The sequence below is a fragment of the Centruroides vittatus genome, unplaced genomic scaffold (assembly GCF_030686945.1).
Source record: "Centruroides vittatus isolate TY-2023 unplaced genomic scaffold, ASM3068694v2 contig_875, whole genome shotgun sequence".
NCBI classification, from domain to species: Eukaryota; Metazoa; Arthropoda; class Arachnida; order Scorpiones; family Buthidae; genus Centruroides; species Centruroides vittatus.
In genome coordinates, this window is record NW_027122567.1 from 1,987,088 (window position 1) to 2,012,122 (window position 25,035).

The following is a 25,035-nucleotide window of genomic DNA, read 5'->3' on the forward strand; positions in this document are numbered from 1 at the left end:
CGAAAGGGTTATTTCCAAAAGCTTAGCCCATAGGCCCCAATTTAATTAAGTATTTTATAAATGATTGATTATTATAGATAATTAAAATACATTTTATAAAATTTTAAATCTATTTTTAATTTAAAATTATTCAATTTTTCTGAAGCTTGTGAAAAGTGAGTAAAGAGTGAATTTATTTCTAATTCTATATGGAAATCAAACAATTAAAGAATATAACTGCTTAAATAAGGCTAATTATAAATCATATATTATTTTTCCATAAGAATATGAGAGAAAAGACTAAATTCTAATAGGAAAACTAATAAATATCTTCAAATTTCAGAATGTCAACAAACATTAAGCCTAATTTTTTATTTTGATGTACAAAACAACTGTCAGTAGCTCAATTGCATAGAAAATCAAAGTGATAATTGGGGAAAGCACGTACAAATATAATTATAATGATAATATTGCTTCTAAACTCATTTAATAGAAGTATAACTCTGTCTGTACTTAACCCTACCATAACATGTTAGGCCTAACTGCTTTTCTGCATCTTAAACACATTAAAAACTCTAATTAAACGTGTAACACGTAATCTGAGATAATAATATGCAATATTACATCCAAATTAAATTAAAATAGCCATTAAAAGCTGGCGAAAAGACATTAGTGATAGGGTTTAAGTGCCGAAAGAGGTAAAGCAAACAAACGCTATTATTGCAACGAGTAGAGAGTTGTATAACAACCGGATTAGTATCGCCTGAAAGTACTGTCTATCTGGCAAAACACGTTAGTATTAGCTAAGAATTAAGAAGCCGCAGACCGGTTAGGCAATGCCTAACGTCTAAGCCTAACGCCCCATAGGGAAACATGGCGGGAAACCGATAACAATAAATCGGCAATACACGATTACTTCTCCTTCCAACAGCTGCTTTAATTCGAAGTTAAGAAATGAATACAAACAAGTTACCGTTAAAAATCCGATTGTTGATAACCAGTTGCTTTCATAAAACCTACGTGCACAAACGTCTTTGACACAGAAGCAATTACGAAGACTTCACACTTCTTGCAATCCACAGAAGGGTTATTTGAAGTCATCGCGAGCATGGTATGAAGTTCCTACCTGTTTTGTGCACAGTAAGAACTCCATACCTCGCTCACGATAATTCCAAACTTGTAGACGGACGACACTATTCCTCACTATCAGAGTGCAGTCGGAGTGTAACACTGCAGACACATCCCGTTGGCGAGGAGGCTCTAAACCACGTGCGGACTACAGTATCCTGTAGAAAACAAGACTATCCAAAGCCCTCCAAGACAACACCAAACTCAAGACGTTAACGTCGTTACACTGCGCCGCAGATCCAGCACCACAATGTCCCGTTGGAACTGCACGCGAGTCATGAGCTGGCAGAAAGGCAACTGGCCTCGTTCCTTCTACCCAACTCGATCTGCTCCACTAGACACCTATTTGTCATAGCTCTTTCACCTAACTGTCAAACGGAACTGAGCCCCCATTGGTAGATGGGAAATTGAAGGAACGCCTATCATACTAAAGACAAGCCAATCAGACGAAAAGAATTGAACGTGGATCCAATAGCTATGTGAACTGGGTGAGGCCAGTGCTGTGTTTTACTTGCTGTCATTAGATGTTCTCATCAGGAATTGGCCATACTCTCCGACAAATTACGTTTTGCAAACATCTGTTACTGCGCAGTCGTATTAGATGCATCCTCCATTCTAAGATGATTTTAACCAGTGAGCATGCTACTTATTTCACAAGATTCGTTGTTAGTGCAATTGTCCTCTAGAAGTTTGGTTCCTGATTCTTATTATATATTCTGATCACATTTCCTGCATCACTGGCTAACTCGTGGATGAGAAAATAAATCGAGAAAAAAATATTACATTAAATAATAATTCCTAACTATGCAAGCGTATAATCCTGATTATATCATGGATAGCATATATTTAACTGGATTAGAGTTCTAAAAAAAAATTCTTGTTTTGCCAGGTAAGTGTTATGATAACGATAACTATGACATAGAATTATAAATCAGGACGATCTAGCTAATGGCCCTTTGGGCCCACAAACAGATCTAACAACATGCATTAGTATTACTGAAACTAAGCAAACACCTGAAAGCTGTTAATTCAAATTTTATGATAATTAATGAATTATATCTTCCTTTGTGCTGTCTATTTTAATAGATTATTTTCAGATAAGAATAACTGCTAGTTTGATAATTAATTATTTTAAATATAATCTACATAAATTCGTCATTATATATTAATTAATTTTTAAAAACTTATCTAAGATTTTGTGTTTTTTAAATAAAATTGTACACTATTTTTATGTATATCTTCTTTCTGTTGGCTTGTAAATTTATTTTTTGTGAAAATAAAGAATTTAATTACTATTGCAATGGATATAAGTTCAATGTTGTCAAATTAAATTGTGCAATTTCACACTGTTCAAGATACTGTTCAAGATAAGCGTATGTCTTTAATTAGGTCCACAATCAACATTCCAATTAAAAAATAATAATTTATTTTATAACTAGATACAAAAAATATAACGAATTTATATTAAAACAATTCCTGCAATAAATGATGTAAAATTTTCATTAGAAGTAAATTCAGTAGTAAATATGAAAATTTCCTTTTTACTCATACAATTTGCTTTTTTTTTTTTTTTTTTTTAAATAGGTAATCATAAGAGAAAATTAGCAGATTTCAATTGAATCTCTTCTCTCTAATACCATACTTTCAAATAATATTTAAAATTATTATTAATTTAAATCTATTTTAAACAGCAAATCAATCTCATATTTATATTAAGTAGCTTAAAATAGCATAAATTTTTGCAAGAGCATATAAATGAAATTATTTATAATTAAAATTGATTCTACATTTACAAACAATGTAAAATTAGTAATTGGTTAGATTTTTTATAGCAACTCAACATTTTTAAACAATTAAAAAATATATATTAAATATTTGTAAGCAAACGAATTTGTTAAAATTTTAAAAAAATATATTTAAAATAAAATATGATTTCAAAGTTATTTTAATTGTCTAAATGAATTCTTTTAAAGCTACACAAGAATATATATATATATTTTTAATTAGCAATATTCTTGTAACATTTAATTAGTTCTATTATTTTATATTTAATATATTTGGATCTGCAGCTTTCTAGAATAAAATCCTGTAATTTGAATCTAATTTTTTTTTTTTTTTAATATTTTATGTAATTTTCTTATAGTAAACTTCTCTCTTAATTGTCACATTATATGGCAAGGATTTTAAATTTTACAAAATAAAGAATTTTTTTATTAAATATGTTTGATTTATTACTGATATTACAAATGCAAACAGTTATCTACCATGATATTCAAAAATTAAATTTTAGCACAGAAGAAAAGATTACCAGACTTTTGATGCTTAAATTTAAATAACTTAATATTTTTCTTAAAACATATACAAATTTATAGATAAAAGTTTATAAAATATATTACTTAAAAAATTATAGGAACTTACTTTAAATGTTTTAAAGTTATGGCCATTATATTTTAAAATTAGTTAAATTTTTAAACAAAACATTTTATCCTTGTTTTTATAATTTAAAATAATAATGAAAAATTAAAGAAAATATGATTAAACAATAAATAAAAAAATCTCAATTAAAACAGAAAATTAGATTTAATATACAAATAAATTAAATACAAGTAGTTTATGCATCTAATTACATTAAACACATTACTTTTAAAACTAGTTTTAATTTTTAGTTTTATTATTATAATAAATTAATTATTGAAAAATTAAGCTGTTAATATTTTTTCTTACAAATAAAGTTTTTAAAGCCATAAAAATTCTGTAAAATTAATTTTAATAAAACGAAAATTAATAATAATATTTAAACATTAAACTACTGAAAATTCAGATTTTAAATAAGAAATTTTATTTTAATTTATTTAAAATAATTATTTAAAAATTTCAGATCGTACGGAACTAATTAAATTTATTACAAAAATAAAGATGTAATTTTACAAAAATTTATTAAAAATAGCAAAAAGGAAAATACGTTTTTAGGAACATATATTTATACATATTTAGGACTGTTATTAATTTATGTATTTTTCGTGGATTATTTAGTGGTGAGTAAGGTAAAAAGCTGAAAAGTTGTTCTTTTACTAACAAAAATATACGTGTCGTGACAGACAGAATCGAAAAATGAAAGTAATAAGTAGATAAAAAGGTTGGCGATAGCTGAGTGTACGTGCTACGATTGTTGATGAGAACTACAAAAGAAGAAAGTATTGATTGTTTGGACAGTTTGCATACTATTAACAGTATAGCCAGGTTAGTTTGCAAGAGAAATGCCAGATCAGGGATACTTATATTTCACAGAATGTGAAATTAAGAAAATAATTCGAGTGAAAAAAACAACTTACTTATACGATATGGAAAACAATACTTAAAAATATACAAAATTATATTTGTATAATATAATTAAATTAATGTCTTTAATTATACATACACGAATGGTTTGCTGGTTTATTTATTTAGAATATTAATAAACTAACAGAGGAAAATTGAAATATATATTAGACTAGATTTAAATATTAAATTATAAAATATTAAGGTATGAAAAAATTCATTATATACTTACTTTTATACGAAATGTGTACTTTATGCTGCTACATTATTATATTTAATCTGAAAAAGATTTGAAAAATATTTTAAGATTAAAAAATGTAAATTAATTTATCGATATAAAATTTTGAGAATTTTAACATTAAAAGTTTTCTGTGGCGTTGTTACAATAAGTGTTAAGGAATTTTAGTCCAAAGTAATGAGCCCAAAGAATATTGAATACATAATCTTTCCTTTTAATTTCGCCATACGTTTTATGATGCAAGGTTCAAAACCCTGTAAAGTAATTAATACTTCTATTCACAGGTGATTTACCTTGTAGAATAGTGGCAGTTATTGCAACACGGGGATAATGTTTGAAATTCGTTTTACATTGCATGCAATTGAGAGCCAGAAAAAGTTAAAAATCAAAAATTTATCCTATATACAAACTATAAAAACTAAAAATCTAAAATACCAGTAAGAAATAATCCTTGTAAACACTAATGGATCAGTAAAAGGTTCTAAGATATATGCTATGGCCTAAGTCCAATATGCAAAAGACTCACCAGGTATCGATATTTGAAACTGGTATCCTGTTTGCGAAGTTAGAGGAACAGATGTTACTGAGTAAGCGAACGGACATGAAATGATGGACACGAAGGCCGTAGTCACCTAATTAAAGGCCCAAGATATGAAAAAACAGCCTGGCTTTGGACAGGAAACAGGGGGAAAGAAACCTGTCTGTGAAGAAATTTGCATATAGGGAGGGGTAAGTCTAGACGGTGGCTCACCTGCGAGAATCACAGATCTGTTTATAGGACGTCACCACTTTTGGAACTGTAGACGAAAAGATTGCTATTGTGTCTTACTAGTTTTTTGCTCTCTGTCTCCCTTCAAGTTTTTTCCCCTTTGCTCTCCTCCGCTTGGGTTAGTGCATGGATGCGCCACCTATGCAGAAGCCCTTTACCTAAAGAAAAGACTGGGGTCATAAAAACAGTGAATAGTGTGGGAGAAGTGGTTTTTTTCACTTTCTCCCGTCCCTTCTCCAACCAGGTTAGGGACGGGGTGAAAGAAAGGGGCTTACAGGGTAAATCTGGGAACCCTTTCACTTTCCCTGCTACATAATACTACTGACAGGTGAGGCTGGGAAAGTAGAGGACCGGATCTTACATAAAGGATTCTTACAACAGGACTAACACCAGTTAGAAAAACTCTTCCGATACAGGGTGGAAAACTTTGTCTCGACTGAAATCTAGCCTTATGAGAGAATCAAAGAGTTGTCTACTTTTATATAACTATTTTTAAACTGAAGAAATCTTTAAATAAATTTCTGTTTGCAATTATTTTATATTATAATAGTTCTTAAATAAAAGAAGTTAATGTTAAAAAATAATTATTGAAAGAACAAAATTTCATTTGTTAAAATATAAATTTATGTTTTAGATTTCAACAGAAAAGAAAATTCGTAACAAAATACAACTCAGTATCTAAGCATATACTAACATTTAATGATAATCAAATTCAAATTCATCTAAATATTAAAACAGATTAGCAGATTATAAACTCATTTTTTAAAAAAATTAATCGATGTACAGTACAATCGTTTAAATTTATCCATTTTTTCCCCTTAAGTAGTTTCCTGAACTTTTTATATCAGTTAGCATAGAGAAACAAAAATAAGATATTCCTATAAAATTTTATTTCAGAAATTTTTGAGAATTTCAAAGAGCATAACATTTTTATATTAACTAATTCAAATTACGTCTAAGCAAAGTATTCTGGTGAAGACAGAACAAAAACATTGATTAGCTGAGAGAACATATCATATAAATCTATTTACTTAAGAAGATTAAAGTATGAAGAGTGTATCGACCAAATATCGATTAAGTAGTTGAAATATACAATAAAATACGCTTAAATTATATTCTGTACAACATTTTGATACGACGTATACGATTTATTCAATGTATATTTTTTACGATATCCATTTATGAATCCTGAAATCCTAAGAAATGTTCAGAACCTAGTCTAATGTCCTTGACAAAATATCGATTTAATTCTGCAGACCTACAGAAGTAGAACCTCAGAAATGTCACGAAAATTTCAATCTTCGTGTATCCAACATAACGAAATTTTTATTAATTAAAAAAAAACAACAAAAATTTTACTTCATCAACAAATGAATTATAATAACTTAATTAACTAAGTAATATTTAACTATGTAAATTTAAAACAAAATCATTTATTATTTTCTTCCTCTATGAATATTTATATGAACTTTAAATTGCAGAGATTTATGAACTTTCACAAACTAAGCTAAGAAGTATTATGTATATATTTTTTAATTAAATGAAAAATTATGTTTAGTTTCAGACTATAGATATTAATCATCATTTAATCATATTAAGAATTGAATATAAGTTGTAAAATACATAAATAATTTTGATATTTTATTAAAAATTATCTATTTTGATTATTCAAACTAGAACTGATAAGTATATAGAAGATAAGATAGAGAATTGTTAATGTATCTGCAAGACTAGAGTATAACTGACCAAAGAAGAAAAAAATGAATTTTTAATAATAAATAAATATGATGAATATAGGAAAATATCATAGCTGATGGAAAGAATAAGATAACAAATATTTACCTAAAAAATAAGTTAATATAAAAAATGTAAATATGAAATTGTATACATAATTTTTAATTATTTACTTTAAAAAATATTTTTGAAAAAGAATTAAACATAAATTATTTATTTAAAAAACCATAAAATTGGTTTTGAAATAATAATTATTAAGATGATGATCAGAATTTTATTTAAATAATTTCAGAAATATGTTCAAAAGATTTTAAAAGATTACACTGTAAAAATATTATTAAAACATAAAATTCACGAACATGAATTTTTATTATTTATATACAATATAAATAAGTAGAATAAAATATTAAAATAAATCTTATAGAATATTGAGATACGATCATATTTTTCTTATTTTTTATGATGAGACAAAAACTACAGTTAACACAAAAAATGTTTACACAAATTTTAGAAATAAAAAAATATTTAACAGAATAAGAGTACAAAAATAAGAAATATTAACATATTTCTTATTTTTGTATTCTTATTCTCTTATTAATACATAAACAATTTCAGAGAAAAATATTTGATTGTAGCAAAATAAAGGATTATATTTTAAAAACTTTTATAGATATTTACTTTAATAACTTAACAGATATTTGCTTATAATATATACATATATAAGTCTATACTGTCTATAGACATCTTATAAGAATTAAAAAAAAAAAAAAAAATACAGAAACATTTATGTCATTAAATGCAAATAAATGTTTTAAAATTAAATAAAGATGTTTTCAATTGAGTTACGAACAAAAAAATATATATTATGCACGGCACAAAAACAAGAAATTGCAAAAAACCACTTAGGTTTGTTTAAAAATGAAACTTATTTTTATAACATTACAAAATTCTATTTTCTATAAGCATCTAAATCTATAAAAACATATTATTATTAATTTTAACAAAGTATTTATCATTATTTATCATATTAGATCATTATCATGTCTTTATTAAAATATTTATATATATTAATCATGTGTGTGTGAGAGAGAGAGAAAGAGTACTTAAAATTTCAAATGTAGAAAAGAATGATTCTTGTTTTAAATATTAAAATAAATACGCGTATAAAAAATGAGATATAGTAATAATGATAAAGAATTAGAAATAATAAATCTTCATGAATAATTTTCTTATACCCTAGAAAAAGTCATGTAAATGTATTACTAAGTAAAAATATAATAAATATGCATATTATGTTTATAATATGATTAAAAATAAGATAGTTTTATCTACATTCATTAAGATATAAACAAAATTGAGCAATAAAACATTGATAATAATATTAATGAACAATTTAAAATTCGAGAAAATAATACATTTGCTTTGTAAAATTGTAAAAATTACATAAATATAACCAAAGAATCACTTACAAATTAGATAATATAAATTATACTATAATTTAATATAGAAACTGAAAGAAAATAAAAATAATATTTATAAATATTTAGAAAAATGTATGCTTTGTGAGATCAAATAATAATAATTTATCTGTATACAAATTTTTAAAATAAATTAATTAAGTTCTATCTTCAAAATTACAACTTTAACGCACTCCTATAGCGAATAATAAATAAAGAGTAAATATTGAATATATGACAAATTAATTAAATTATTGCTCTAATAGAAGCTAAATATAACCCTTTGTTAACACATAAAATAAGAATTTCTGGCGAATGAATAAAATGTAAAATTCTAGATATAGAATTTTGAAAAAAGGAATTTTTCAATGCTTCTACTGTAAGGTCTATATATTTTCTACACTTGACGTCTGGCTTGAGGTGCCATAGAATTTTTATAGAATGAAGAAAAATCATTTTGTTGAATAAAATTGAATAAATAAAAGAATTTGAATTCTTAACTTATGTTATTACTTTTGTATTTTTTATTACTTTTATTGTAATTTTTTGATCTTCATAACAATATTTAAATAAAATTACATTTATAACACTATTACTTATAAAACATCTGTTTAATTTAGATTTACTTTAAGTTATGATTGCAAAAAATGGAGAAAAATGGAGAGAAAATAAAGAATTCGTTACAAGATTTTTTATAAATATTTATACGTTATAATGATAATAATAATAATAATACAGAATATAATTTAATAAAGATACATTATTTAAATTAATATTAGAAATTATTTTTATAGTTTAAAGAACTGAAGATATTACATTAATCTGTAGTTTACAAATAAATTATAAGTCACACAATCTAAAGCACGATTTATATATGCTATTTTTAATTCAAATTTGATAAATATATAATTACATTATTTTTAATTTTCATATTATCAAGCGTAAATCTAATAAACTTGATGCGTAAGAATTTATATTATAGCATAAAATAATTTTTAAAAATTATTTCATTTATAAATTTGATATTTCGTCCAAATGTTTGTTAATTTTAATTTAATAAAAATAACATTCTGCATTATTGAATTTTGGCTTTTAATTATCATGTTAACAGTATACAATCTATTATTAAAATAAATATTCATTAAAATTTGAAAATATTCAAATTAATTATTTAAACAGTATTAATGATAATCATACAAAGTTTTGACAATTAAATTTAACTATATATATTTAAAGAGGCGCAAATTAACTTTAATAAAGTACAAAGTATATGTTTTATGCAAATTTCATAGTCTGAGCATTGGATTCGTTGCAAAAAAGTCCAACCATGTTATTATTCTAATTATATTATATAACATCATTTATATACTCATCATACTGGTCTAACTAAAACATTTAATTCCGAAATAAATAGTCTGGTATTTTTATGATGATGTTTTTATAAAGATAATACAGATAATGGATATATTAAACTTCATATATTTTTTATATGCAGATTACATAAAAATCTCCAGAGAATATAGAATTATGCACCCAAAGAAGAATTTTTTTTTAAAAATAAACACTATAAATTTGTAGTAATTTATAAATTATTTATGCGCCTAAATTATTAAATTATTTCTTCTGTAATCAATAATGGATAGCTCTATATAGGCCTATAGTTTCAGAGATAAAGATTATAAAGCTCAAGGATGCAAGGACTTTTTTTTTTATCTTATTATCATAAAATCAGTTTGTTCAAAACTTTCGCGAAAAGCTTAATTATACAAATTAAAACCTCAAAATTTTTTGAATAAATTTAAAATTAATCTTTTAATAAATTATATATATATAAGCTATAAAAATAAAATGCAGAATTCAAATATTAGAAACAGCAATGCTGCATTTTTAATTTTAATAATACAGTATTTCTTCAGAAAAAAAAATTAATAAAATAAATTTTAAAACATTAAGAAAGTTGAATTAAATTATTGATACAAAATAAAACTATTTTAAGATGTAAAATGTTTTTGTAAATATTTTACATTATAATTTAAACGCTATTAACCGTTTTTAAAATTAAATAATAATAATAATAATTTAAGAATCAAATGTGTGTAATTTTCTTAAACAAGACTGTTAATTCAAAAGTCATTCACATCTCAAAAATAAAATAAACGGAGCTATAAAAATACAAGAATAAAATTAACCTATTTAATTAATTTTAAAAGATTTAAATCTGTTCAAACCACAAATTGAGAAGAAAAATCTCTCTAGGAATTCCAAAATGAACTATTGGAATTCCAATTAAACATGAAATAATTATATTTCTAGAAGAATTAATGTTTAATCTATAAAATATATTTAAATCTTTAAAACAACGTAATATGTAAAATTTATATATATATTATTTCCGCAAAAGATATTCTAAAAATATATATTTTTTTAATTTTAATTTTCATAAAAAAAAAAAATCACAAATCATCAATATTTATCTTTGATTTAACCTAAAATAATAGAATTAATTTCTCTCTAGTGATATTACTTTTATTTACGAACTATAATTATTTATTTTTTTAAACATCTTTTTAATGTGATATTAAATAAGAAATTAACATTCTTTTAAATTGTATAATTCTTCAAAATCTTTTGTTGAAATGATTTATGTATATAAATGGAAAAATCCATTTTTAAAAAAGACAAATTTTGATACAAAATGTTATTTCTCACACCTATCTCTCTAACATGCCATAATATAAACGTTATTCTATTCTTTCACCTGAATAATTTTACTAATTCACGCCTTTTTTCCATAGCAATTAAGAAAATTCTTCAAATTTTCCTCTATATTTTATAGTCCTTGGATTAATGCCAAAGGATTTTCCCATTTAAAAACCGTCGGAACATTTTTGTCACATGGTTTTGGACCCTTTAACCATCGAGACCAATTCGACCGATTACGTAAAAATTTTAGAACTAAAAAAAAAACAATGTAACATACTAAAAAAATTATCTCGCTCCGAACTTTTACTGTTTTATTAAAGATAAAATTATGTTTTTTTTTTCCTTTTTTTAAAAATCTTTAATAAAACGTCAAGAGCTCAATGACAAATTTTTCTTAAATTTAATAAAATAGTAGAGTCTGGTATGAGAAGATAAGTTGTGATCGTTCTAACATGATACATTCAACTCAATAAAATATAAACTTATAATCGTTTGCAGAAAGAAACGATATCAACTTACTCAAATTTTTAGAACGATTTAATTTATATTTTTAAATTTATTTTAATACCGTTAATTATTTAAGCATTAAATAAGTATCTCAAAACTCGTTATTGGCTTATACTGAAGAGTATGATTAATAATTTAAATATTTGATTAACTAAGAATACCAAACATAAAATGATACATGTCGTTAAGATAGCAATTTATAAATATTTAAGAGCGAATTTTGTAACATCTCAAATACTTATTACTTTTTCTATAGACTTGTTTCGCTTTTAAGAAAAATATATATAAATAGTTACATAATATAATTTGCAAATTTATATAACACGTATTTAACAATTATTATTTGATTATTGCTTAAGGTAATTAATTACAACTTTAAAACTTATTAAATAATTCAGTTATTGTTAAGATCTTCAAATACTTCAGATATATGTAAATTTATAGGCCTATTTAAATTTTATTACATAAATAGTGCTTAATTAATGTTTAAATTGTCCAAATTCGATCGAAGAATTTTACAGAAAGCAATTTAATCCATCTGGCTTATTCAACTGATAAAAAATTAATCCTTTATTCTATCTTGCCTTAATTAATAATCAAAATCGTCTATTTATATTAAAATATTCTAACTTTTCTCTTTTCACAAGCAAATATATTACAAAAAATTTACATATTTATAAACTATATGTATTAAAATAGATTATAAATATATAAAAGATAAGACGAATATATATATATATATATTTTTTTTCCTATTATAATTTCGAGTATAATTGATTTGGTTTTGAATTTGTAAGCAACAACAGAAACACAATTTAAAATATTCTACATATTAATATTATTTTATGCCGTCTAAAACCGCGTAATAACGCAGAGATATTCTTCATTATGGTTGACGTTAATTTTTGTCTTTTGACATTGCCCTCAGCTATGTAAACCCTACAATTTACTAGTTGCTATCAACCAGAATACAAAGATATTAGATTCATGAATTTAATCGGTAATAGCTCTTTTAGTTCTTATAAAATTCTACAGCTTTCTTTTGAATATACAATTGTATACTTTCGAATATACTATTATCACATAGTTAAATGTTGTGTATATTATTATTGAGTTGACTACGTGACGATTATATATATATATATTTTCAAATATAAATTTATAAAAGTAAATTCAACAAGAAAATATATTCGATATGATATTTTTTATATAAATCTATTTGTAAGTATAGTTGATATGGCGATATATGAACTGTAAAATCGTATTCTGTACGTCGTCTTGATCCGAACAGGTGTCACGAGAGGTCGAACGCGGACAGTATATAATTTGGAACTATTCTGGTCCCTTGTCATTAAGTGAATGCGAATGGGAAGATGTCATTAATAGCCACAGGTCATTGAGAAGAGACTAATATCATTTTGTTCTTTGTCTTGTTAGCATTTTAGATAGTGCCAGTATTATCTTTTTTAAAGCAACTGAGTGATTAAAATAAAAATGAAAGTAAAAAACTTTTATTAAATACGAAAACTTAAAATAATTCTCTTCATAAAATTAAATATAATGCAATACGTAAGGAAATGGTATAAAAAAAACTTAAATTTTTTATATAATTTATTCGTTATTAAAATAAACCAGTGTATTTTGAAATCTTTCATTGTTTTACATTTTATTAAATGATATCCATTGTTAAAAAACGTCAGGCCTATGTCTAAAAACTGATATTACAAAGCGATGTCCTTGGTTTGAAGAATTCAATACTTTAAAAAAGCATTGTGCAATTTTTACAGGGATAAAATCTATGTCAAAAAAATAATAAAAATAAATACAGAGATATGAATGTTTGATAAAAGTTAATTGATTTTTTTCTCAGTTGTAATCTTTAATAAAAGATAAAAATTCATAAATATCCCACTTGGGAGCGATTTTTTTTATTCTTATTCTTCCAAAATATCGAGATAAGCTTACAGTGTATATATATATATTTCTTTTAGAATGCCAGACATTTAATTTTCATAAATTATTTATGAATATCATGAGTTATATGCAAATATGTTAATATGAAGTGGTAAATATATTTTTTTAAATCCTTTTCCATATTTCCATTTATCATGTCAAAAATTAAACATGAAAATTTTATTAAAATACATAAAATATAATTTTAATAATTATATTTTTAATCACATTGAATTATTTTTCAAACCAAACTTTTTAAATGACTATGAAAAATTGTTTATAAAAGGAGGAGAAATTTATAGCTTTTATAAATAAAATAATTTTCAATGTTCTTCCAAATTGTTTTAAATATAAATATTTTAAACGGATAATAATTTAAATTTAGATATCTTCGTTTTATGTGGCTATACACACCAAAGTACTTTGGTATACGGTTTAAAAAATCAAGATTTAAGTATTTAATTTACACATTTATGAACTCCTGATTTATTACTGAAGATATATTAAATTCAAACATTCCTACGTCTAAGTTGCTTCTGTGTCAAAATAACATCCTTAACTTTAATTATTATTATTCTACAGAGGGTTTAGTTATAAATCTCTTGCCATTTTTGTGTTAAAAATCACAAATTATTTAATTTTAATTCTTTAGTTAATAAATTAATAGACTCAGAATGCAATAAATTTCACAGGGGAAAAGTAAAATTGTATGCATCAATTTGTAAACATGGCATTTCAATAGACGGACATATTTATTACGCCAAAACAAGTACATTCGTGCTCAATATTTAATATATAAATTAACTAAGATTAGTATAAACAATAAATATAAAAGACCTAGAAGTAATTTCAAAACCGGATCCTATAGAGGCGAACAAAGAACAAATGAATAAGTTGCATTCTTCAAACTGATCGCATTAACTTAAGACAAAAATTAACTATATATTTTCAGACAGATCACTGACAAGTATATAATAGATTCGATTTTTATTATCATGACTGCAGAAGTACCGATGACCGTGATAGATATGCAGATTGGAAAAATAGAGAGATCATTGACACAACTAGAAGTCAACAGGTTCTCTACTTGGTTGAAGTTCGCCACTTCTGAGTGGGAAACACACACGAAAGCTGATGATGAAAAGAGATGGAACATGCAATGATAATTAGCTCTTTCCAATAACCCTTGACCCGTGTCAAATGTTCCATGTGACATAGATATTGTTTCATTAGTGTCTTTGCACTTTTAAATTGGTTATGATCCATGCATGCACTCGTTATTTATTAATTGAATTGCAGCATATATCACTCGCATCTTAAATATTTTGCAATTTATTTTTTACCATTTTGAAGATCTGACGTAATGATTTCAATAAGTTTCAACTATATCTTATAAACATTTATTTTTGAGTTTGAAATGCATTGAGGCAAGCGGAGTCATCTGAATCAAGACTATGCGTAAGGAAATTTTAACTGCTATTTGAGAAGAACTAAAGATTAAATAAGAAATAACACAAAAACTCTATAACAACGTATATTAAAAAAATTAATAAACTACATTATGAAAAATAAGATGAAAAAATCTTTGCACCTGTAAAATTCCTGCGCACGAGCCTAATCTGTGTTAAATTATTTTCAATGCAGGCCTTTTTTAAATTTAATTATAGCATAAAGTTATACTTTTAAATAAATTTACTTCAAATTAGATTAATCAATTGCATCAAAGATATTTTTCATGTCCAAATTTCGTCAAACAGCTCACTTAAAGCATCTATACGTTTAACCATAAAATCGTATTAGAAGCATCAGTTAATTCAATTTCAAGTATTGTAGACATTTCACTTAATTCAAAAGTGGTTTGTTAATAGTTAAAATATCTAAATTTGTTCTTAAAATATAAGAAATTAGTCAATTAACAGAAACACAAAAGAAAACGTTTTTAGGAGTTACGCATGCATCAAGATGTTACAATTTTTCAAGTTTTATAAGTTTTTATAGACAAAGTTTTTCCTTCAATCTATTAAAAAATAATTACAGAAGAAAATATTTTCCTGTGTTTAAATTACCATCCTTTTTAAAAAAATTAACCTATTTAAATCGAGATAAATTTGAATTCGTTTACACAGAGTAAACAAAATTATAGAACATTTCTTGTCTAAATTGCGAAAATATTTAAAATATAAAAGTTTCTATTTAGTTTTATATTCAAACATTGTGTTGTATATCACTGATTTAGTAGAAAATTCAGATAAGAAGCATAAAAAAAATATTCGAATACAGTTCAGAGCATACCTTCAATATATACTACTGTAGAGAGAACAATGAAAGAAAAGTCCAGATAACTTTACAAAGAAATCGTATTGAATAGCAGTAAAATCAGATCAGACAGGCTTAAATTTAAAGCCTGAATTCCTTCTTTTCATGCTTATTTATCATGATTTCCCGAAAGATTTGTAAAAGTTTGTCATTAGATAGATTGAACAATTCTCTGAGGCCATAGATATACTCGAAACAATTCGAAGTTTGTATCTTCCATTGATTCCAGGCTCACTTTTTTATGGGTTAGTAAACGAAGTAATCTATAAGATCTTTAAATATAAGAAACAATATTAATAAAAATTTATAATTAATAAAATTTTTAGTACAAATATCTGTACAAAATCCAGTTTAAGGAACAGTCTTTTAATCCATACGTGGTTTTATTATTCTCTTAAATTAAGGACTGACAATTAGCAATATGGTAATTTTTATTAAAATTATGAAAATTAATATTACTAAAATCCATAAATTTTAATTAAATAACAAAAATTATTACAGATCCTACGGGGACATGTAAACCTACTTTATCATAAATTTTTTAATAAATATGCTAATAACAATTAATACGCATTTCATATATAAATTAAAAGTACAAATTTTCGAGCTTAAAATTTAATTATATTATATTTTTTAATAACAAATTAACAATAAAAAATAATTTTGTGAAGATGTGCATATGAGAGTATTTTTTATATTATTTTTTTTTTATTTCACAACGAATCAAAGAATTTCGATTATAAATACTTAAATTATAGAATTTAAGATATATATATAACATTTATTATCGAAATATACTCTAATTTGAGTGTAATTAACAAGTCAAAAGTAACATCTTTTATCAAGAAATCAAGCTTATTTTCTTATTTTCGTATAAAAATTTCGAAATGTTTATTATAAAAAGTGAAACTTAAATATATCTATAGAAATATGATTTAAATACACTTAAAATCTTACAATTCTCATTAAAAATTTGAAATATTTTTCTATAATTTTTTGTAGATATTTTATTGCTTAACAAAACAAAGATCGCATTTAATTGTTCAAACTTCAATTTAAAAACCCACATCAATTAAAAAAAAAACAAGAAAATAAAGTTGGGACATTTCGTTCTCGTTACATTTCTTTATCATAAATTTATGAAAATTGAACTCTGAATAAGTTTATTCATATACGAAACAGCATTGTTCTGCATTTGATTTATAAATTGAAGGACACATTGCTTTAATGTGATGTATGCACGCCCAACCGCTGCAGGTCATCAGGTCCAAAACAAGTCTCTCTCACTTTGGGAATAAACATGTGGTGAAATCAAATGCAGATTGACGAATAAGAATAAAGCCCTTTAGTCTTTCTATTCAAGAAAGAAATATCATAAAACACGCAATACATCAATGAATGTAATGCAAAAACATGCATAAATAAACCAAAAACCTATTTAACTTTCACATTATTTAATTTATTAAGCGACAGAGAAGACGTTAAAAAAAGTACCAAGTTTAATTATAGAGCTATAAGTGATCGAAGATTTTCAAGAACATATCTGTCTCTGTTGTTCGAAACCATCATATTTATGCATTTATGCAACATCAATTATGATTATTTTACATTATTTAGAAGTTAATATAACTTGCATGTGTAAATATTTTATAATAAGCACTTTACTATAGAATATTCTATGGTAACAAGAATTTTTTTTTAATCGTTTATACCTTGTATATTACTTTAATATTATGCTAAGTGGTGTAATTATCAACTCAACATATCTCAAGATCTATTAAGATCTTTCCACAATGAATTTTAGTTGGTATAATTAATCAAAATCTTATTATTTATATCTATGTCTTACGGTACAATTCAAAAATTAATTTAGATTTATCGCCTTAATTGAAAATGATTAATAAGAGGGTAAAAAGAAGAAATATGAGCAGAATTTTGAGTTTTATTCGACCGTTTTTATAACTGAAAAGGATAAAACATAATTTTATGCATTTTTATTCGAACAAATCGATTTATCATAAATAACCTGAATAACAAAATAATAGCCTCTTAGACCACGCCTTCCGAGCGTGACGTCACGTTAATTGCGGCGGTCACATGATGTGGCCAGGTGGAACGTGACGTCACGAAGGTAAGCGTGATGAGATGGCGTTGGCAATAGAAGTTCCTGTCATTTTTCATTTGCTGGATTACTACAGAACACGTTATCAAATAACATTGTTTTCATCCCTGTAGATGCTGCTTAAAAATCTTCAAAATCTCTATAACAAGTCTATTCGTAAAACAAAAAATAAAAAGTCGTGAAATCTTCAAAAACACCTTTTTTTAATATTATTATTATCATCTTCCTCTTTCTAAAATTGTCTCTCGGGTTCTATTTTGCAATTTCCTTCTCATTCAGAGCAGTTAGATCCACGTCGAGATAATCGAAAAATTTGTTTTGCTTATCGATTTACATGATAATAAATATAATATTTCCATATCAGTATCAGAATGATCTATATATAAATATATAGTCTATGCATCAACATAAAAAAAACCCCTTTGATATTTTTGATATAAATCTTGTTAAACATATCTGATAAGAAATATCTTATCAAATGCGTACTTAAGTCGAAATAGTTTATAAAAAAATTGCCAAAAATGATATGTGAAAAACTAAAGTTTTTGATAAACGTCTAATTTATTTAAAGAAATCGAAGATCAATTAGTTTTTATAAAAATTATTAATCTTCATTAGAACATCTTCGAATAACTAGATTACTTGCTTAATGATCTATAAACTATATGAGGGCGATACCAAAGAGAACTATCATATAAAGCACCAAACTATGTTCAATTTTCATTAAACTAAGTAATCTACTGATTCACATTTTTCATTTAGGTTCTATACATTTAGGATAAAAATGCATCCAATATATATCTAATGATACAAAATTATATGAGTCCAGGGAAAACGATTTAATAATTAGTTGCAATTAATTTTATATTTCTATAAATATTAAAGTCCTATCGATAGACATTAATAAGTTTTATGACATTTTTTTTCCTTTAGTTAATGTCTTAGTGTGATGTTTTGTATTATTTGTTACCGAAGAATTAACTCATTTTTAAAGAAGGTATATAACTTAAATTTGCCGCAAATTAGTTCTGAATTTAATTGTTAAAATAATAATTTATTCTTATATAAATATACAGCGGTATGCTATTACAAAATTTAGTCTGATTTTTTTTAAATTTTTGAAAGTAATAATTTTCTATAGCTGTTATTTGCATTTTTAAATATTTTCGTAGTTTTATTTGAATATTCAAACTTGTTATATTCTACCTTTATTAGATTATTTTTTATTCTAATTTTCTATTTTCAATGTATTTTTCTAAATTCGTTATTTACTATTTTAAGTTTACTCTTTAAAATAATAAAATACATTGTTATAATCTCAATAACACTGATTAATTTCTATGTATAACAAATTATATAAATTTTAAGATGTATTACAAAAGTTGTAGGACGAATATCTAAAAAATTATTTTTATGTATAAATATTATAATGATTTGCTTAATTACAAATAAAATATTTCAATATTAAACAAGTTTGTTATTTAATGTTATTAGTTTATCGTTAAAGTATTGAGAACAAAAAATTATTAATAAGCAAAATTTTTTTCCTATTTCAGATATATTATTGTCATTATGGTTTCTAATATCAAAACAAAATTATCTATAATCCTTGCTGTTATGTAAAAATAAATAAGTGGATGTTTTGCTACAGTTTTGTTATAGAAACTAAGCTGATAATCTTTCCAGTCACACGTTTTATATGTAGAATATATACGTTAGAACAAGCCGACATATGCGATTAAACGAACTTATATATCATAGTTATGTTTATGAATGATAAAGCTTCTCTTAGAAGATAATAATGTTTCAAAAAACTTTTCGGCACTCTGAAAGGTTAATATACTCTAACACAATATCCTAAATTATAGTAATATAATATAGCATCTTCAGAAATGCCTGTTCAATTAAATTAAAACTTTAAACATTGTTTTTTATCGTCTTTTAAGGTGTGCACATACATTTATCCATCACTGTAAAAATACAACGTTGACACAATATCCCTTGCGGTGGTTCCATCATGTTCTTGGTAAGCAAGGTGCTCTGTCGAGTAGGAGCTACAGACATGCATGACCTTGCCCTTATGTATAGGAACGAGGTAGTGATTTTCTTGTCCTCTTTCTATTGTCCGAGTCAACAGATATATAAGAAATGCAGCTTTTCTTCACTTGTGGTGTGTTCTTTTTTTCCTTAGGGTGCTATTATTTTGTTAAAGATAGATAGAAACGCACAAACAATAGTACATTAATGTACACGTGATTCCTAATGGGAACCAATTGAAGATAGTTTGCCAGCGGAAATGTTAGGGTCATCAAATGAACAACTTAAAAAGAAAGTCTGCTTAGTGGCAATGACCATCTTATAGAAAAAAAAAAGCATGATTATGTATCGATGTTTATCTCAAATCATTTCTAGGAATAAAAGCAGCAGAACAAATAGTTTCTGTTTAAAGAGGTCCATAGAATTTCACTACTATTAAACTTCAGGCTGCACAACCCTATATTGATTACAGCATATAATATATTTTAAGAAACCATTTGCGAAATTTGTATTATCCATCTTGATAAACTAAAATTAGAGTAGATTTTTCTGCATTCTCTACTCAGATTAACATGAGTACTTATATTGTTTTTTAACCGTTTTTTTTACTATATGATAAATTAACCTCACAGTTTAAAAGCCAAGTTTTTAGAAAAAAATAAAATATACTTTATAAACAATTCATAAAATATATGTCATCATATATTATAAAACATTTTTTACAAATTGCAGATTGTAATTTATAAAAACTATAATTTTTCTAATATATACATATAATCATTTTATAGAATAGTTTTACATAATTTTATTATATTGACCCGAAAAATAATCAATAGACCTTTAGAAAATATAAAGCAAAATGTTGCAGCAAAGCCCATTCATATAATATTGATATTTATTTGTCTACATAGTTAAAAATAACAAAATATACCAGATCAATAGGTTTAGTAGTAGTTACACATAATATGTAAATGCAGAATCAAATTTATTATATGGATCCAAGAGACGATATAGTACTAACTGTCACGAATAAGTCTGTCAATATCATTGTTGTTGTTTTTTCACTACAGTAGCTAATATTGATTCTAGTTATATACCAAAATAGAATTTACGCCCGAAAATTAAGAAAGGAAGCATTAAAGTAAGAGTTTTTTTAGTAATTTGTGTTTTTTGCGAATCTATTACTTCTTAGAAAAAAGATTATTGAAATCAGCAAAGGCCTATATAAATTAAGTCTCTGTTTATCTTCACGCTAATCTAACACCAATTTCAGTTTGCATCAACACAAATGCTATTGGACCATTTGCAATTAAAATATATCGCTACAAAGAAGGTAGTTTTTTTGTTACAAAGAAAAAGTAATGATTAAAATACCAATCTAATCTAACTTATTATAAAAAGTCAGGAAATAATCGATTTAGGATAGTTAATAGGTTACGTATTATCTATAAGTATATATATAGGGTTATATAATATTAAGTTTTAAATCACGTATTGCATTATAAATTAGCAAAATTATAGCTTTTAGTATAGGTTAGGTGGATCCTTCCCATTCTTATAGGAATGCAATGCTCAAGATCAACCTTCGAGTGACAGGATAGAGTAAAAATAAATGGCATTCTATTGAATAAAATGGCATTATAAAAAATAAGAAAAAAAGAAACCAGGAGCAATCGTTTTAAGAAATAAAATTCAAATAAAAACAATGAAAGAAAAATCACAGACCTTATACAACATTTAATTCAGTTCAACACCTAATTTTTCTTGCTGGTGTAAATTGTAGCCCGAAGTGAATATGCCTGAAGACAGAGTTTATCGGTACCGATTTAAACAGCGAGCAGTTTCATCAAAGATATGTAATGACTGAAGTACAATGATGGTAACGTTTGAATTTCTAGCTTCGGGTAACATTGCCGTGCATGTTGGAACATTAATGGTTATGGGTTGGAAGGGTTAGACAAGGCAATAAAAAATTACCTTATCCCGAGGGCATATTGTGTTGCGATAGGACTTTTAACTGACCTTTGAGTAGTTATATGGGTATGAAAGGGTTGCTTGTATGTAAAAGATAACTTGCTATTCAACCGTCTTTGGATCTTTGGTTCGGGTCATTGCTAGATGGTGTATATATATTAATGATTTCCCTGATGACTGTTTTGAATTGAAGAAATGATATCTTCGTTTTGACAATTGCAAAAGTTTTTACTGATGATGTCTTACAAATGATAAATCATAGCGTTACTTATGTAAAGGACCATCTCATAAAAAGAATCTTTAGCAGCTGTTTTTAGGATATTTTTCAGCATAGACCCATTAATATGATTTTTTTCCATGATACAATACAATGACATTAAAATATATTTAAAGTTGGATGTCTTTAATCTAAGGGATTAAAATTTTGCAAATTTACAATTACGACAATTGTAAAGATTAATAACTAGAAACAGATAAATCTTTCAGAAATTATAAATATTTATAAATCATGTAAAACTTGTTTACACAAAATTTTAAATAGAATAATTTCCAATCAATCTGCAAATAGATTATTTGAAAGTATTCAGATTCTTAAGCAATCAGAAGTTATATAATTTGACTTTCAAATTAATTTATTTTTGAAATAAGTAATTATGAAACATTCTAATATTTTCCTTTCTTATAACAGATTATGACAAAATGGGATATTTCCAAACCGAAATTATTAATCACAAATTCTCTCCATATTAAAATTAATTCAATTAAGAAAAGCTAATAAACAGAAAATTTTGTAAGAGAATGAACTTGAAAATAGGATTTTATCGCAGATAGGATTTTTTAAAGTTTTATCATAAAATATTAATTAGTCTTTTTATAGAATTTAAACATTTTTTAAATATTGTACAAATATAGGCTATATATTATCCTAATAAAAGATATTTTTAAATAAAAACAAACTATATATGTAATTAATTAATGCTTCTAGTCCTTTAAATATTATTATATTAATTTTAGTCTACTGTGACTATGATATATTAATAGGACTTATTATACTGATTTAACTTGCAGATGAAATTAGAGAAATTGAATTAGTCTGTTGGTTCAAAAGAATAAGTTTATTTATTTACAGTATTTGTCTTAAAATGCCAAAAATAAAAAAAAGCCTAACATTTTAATTTAATTAATATTTTTAATTCTATAATTTTTAATCATAAAAATATTTAATTCTACTTAGAATTAAAAATTTTTATATAAAACTGTAGTTATTCTATGTATATTCAATTGTAGTATTGAGGTATTATAAAAAAAAAAAAAAAAAAAATTAGATACAAGCTATAATCTGAATTTAAAACATCAACTATGACATATCTATTATTAGGACTTATTATACTGAATAACAGCAAATTAAGTAAACAATATCAGAAAAAAGTCTTTATTTATCACTTGAACACATACACGATATCTTCGTGTTTCGGACCTGTTGGCCCCTCATCAGCAGGTTCTTAACCGACGATATAATTTCTGGGTTTCTAAATGCATCCATGAATCCAACAAAAAATATTATTACAAATGCAACCATACTCATCATCGAACTTTCTCTTTCCCTTGAACATGTTGAGTATGGTTGCATTTGTAATATTATTATTTTTTGTTGGATTCATGGATGTATTTAGAAACCCAGAAATTATATCATCGGTTAAGTACCTGCTGATGAGGGGCCAACAGGTCCGAAACACGAAGATATCGTGTATGTGTTCAGGTGATAAATAAAGACTTTTTTCTGATATTGTTTACTTAATTTGCTGTTATCCAGTATAATAAGTCCTAATAATAGATATGTCCTAGATAACGATTTAAATTCAAATTATTGTATTAAGGACACAAAGTCATATAAATTGAAGCTATAATCTATTTTTAAGAGCATGTTACAAATAAGAACATTGTTTACATCTATAAAATTTAAAATTTATCATAGAAAATTATATACAAACGTTTAATGATTATACTGCAGATCTAGTTCGTCAGAAATGAGTTAAATATAAATTTTTTTTAAGGTATAGTTCTTAAATCTGATTTTAGTACACGGACATATTTCTATAGGCTTATAGGACTATTTATTTTAGTACGATTTTTAATCCTGTCTTAACACCTATCTAAATAATAACATTAAAATCATCGGAAACATATAAACTATTTAAATAGGAAAGTGCTAAGCTTAATATATTTAACTTAAGTTAGATATATTTTTAGATGTGCAAATATACAATTTAATTTATAATTAAATCTATAATTATAGATCTAAAAATTTAACATTTTGAATTTGATAAATCAATAGAGATTTGTTAAATACAAGCTTTTCACTGAAGAAATCAGATATAAATCACATGTTTTTGGAAATTTATCTTGCTAATAAGTTTAAATTTATATTTAAAAATAAGAAATCAGTTAAAATATTAAGAAAATATAATTTATAGTAAATTATTCTGAAAATATTACACAAATACGGTCTTAAAATCCGTTGCATTTATCAGAAATGAATGATTATTTAACGTTAAACGTCTAAAAATTAAAAATATGCTATAAGCACTTTAAATGCATTATTTTATTCTTCTTAACAACGTTCAAATGAAATTAACCTTTTTTATATTTAATTACAGAAATGAAAAAAAGAGATAAATATTAATTTCTAAAACATTTTCTCAAATTTTTCTTTCTTTTAATTTAAATCACTTCTCAGTTTAAATTTCATTAAGAAGAAAATTAATCCGTATTTCAATTTGATTTTTTTTAAAATAAATTA

At 24.7% G+C, this 25,035-nt stretch overlaps 1 long non-coding RNA gene across 1 annotated transcript in view; it reads right to left on the bottom strand.

Moving 5' to 3' along the window:
- LOC136982996 (uncharacterized) overlaps positions 1-25,035 on the bottom strand; it is a 141,885-nt gene that overhangs the window by 79,318 nt on the left and 37,532 nt on the right. The window contains exon 4 of the long non-coding RNA XR_010881960.1: positions 4,658-4,704. This is a non-coding gene — a long non-coding RNA (uncharacterized lncRNA). The remainder of the gene's footprint in view (positions 1-4,657; positions 4,705-25,035) is intronic.